A 1,214-nucleotide genomic window follows, 5' to 3' on the forward strand; every position below is an offset into this window, starting at 1 on the left:
CAGCACATACCCAAGGCGCACAGAGCTGCGCTCGGTAGTGAAGTGAAAGCACGTTATAAAAATAAAACTACTGAACAATAATAATAATAATAATAATAATAATAATAATAATAATAATAATGGTTTCAAATTTTGGCACAAGGCCAACCTTCGATTGCTCCAAAATGATCAGAGTCCAGTGAAAGCCAGCTTTATTTCCAACTCTCCCTATGGTGTATCTCATAAGGTGTGTGTCGTCCATAGATTTTGCATGTCAACTCTTGCCTGACAAGGCCGCAGATGACAAAGGCCAACATTTTCACTAACGATTTGGCCCAAATTTTAAATTCTGCATTCAACAGAAGTTTAGGTAGAAAATCATCTACGATATCTCCCTTGTCAGCGTTCTTTTTCAATAGGTGTTACCCATGTACCAGTCAACAATACCGGGAACTATCACCTGTTTCCAGTTGTGGTAGACATCTGCTAAGAGGTTGCTAATCAAGTGTAGACTATATAATCGTAAAGCTCACTGCACAAACCGTTCAAAATAGATGATTTGTGCGTCATGCAACTTATCACTTCTTCCTGTATTTCTAGCAATGGGTTGTTAGAAAATCGTATACATCTGTGCAGAATCGCGTAGCATGCACCCAACCAGGTCAGTTAAAGACTGGATTGCGGTTTTGTTTCCAAATCATGCCTTTGCCTGTCGGGCCAATCTGACAAGTTTTAAAAAAATTCTTTGCGATTTAGCACACGAGCCCCGGCGCTAACAATGAAGCTCTTGTGTCTTGCGTTGCAGAAATGGTAGAGGAACATTCTAGGCGCCTCGCACGTCGGTCACGATACCACTTAGTAATCCTTTCTACTAGAAACACAAGGACTCAAATTTTGTGGAAGGGAATAAGTCGATTACATCGACCCCAGTATGCAACTGGTACTTAATTTATTGACCCCGAAAGGATGAAAGGCAAAGACGACCTCGGGGAAATTTGAACTCAGAACGTACCGACGGGCGAAATACCGCGAAGCAGTTTGATTAACGCGCTAACGATTCTGCCTGCACGCCACCTTGATACCTCTTAGTAATAGATGCTAACTAACATCCACAGACAATTACTTTTTATCAATAGTAATTTAGTAAACGCTATCGATTCTTATTTAATAGTGTAAATCTTAGAAAGCAAGATTCTAATCCCGGTGTGTGGCGCGTGCAGAACATTTTTACTTTC

The sequence above is a fragment of the Octopus bimaculoides genome, chromosome 20 (assembly GCF_001194135.2).
Source record: "Octopus bimaculoides isolate UCB-OBI-ISO-001 chromosome 20, ASM119413v2, whole genome shotgun sequence".
NCBI classification, from domain to species: domain Eukaryota; kingdom Metazoa; phylum Mollusca; class Cephalopoda; order Octopoda; family Octopodidae; genus Octopus; species Octopus bimaculoides.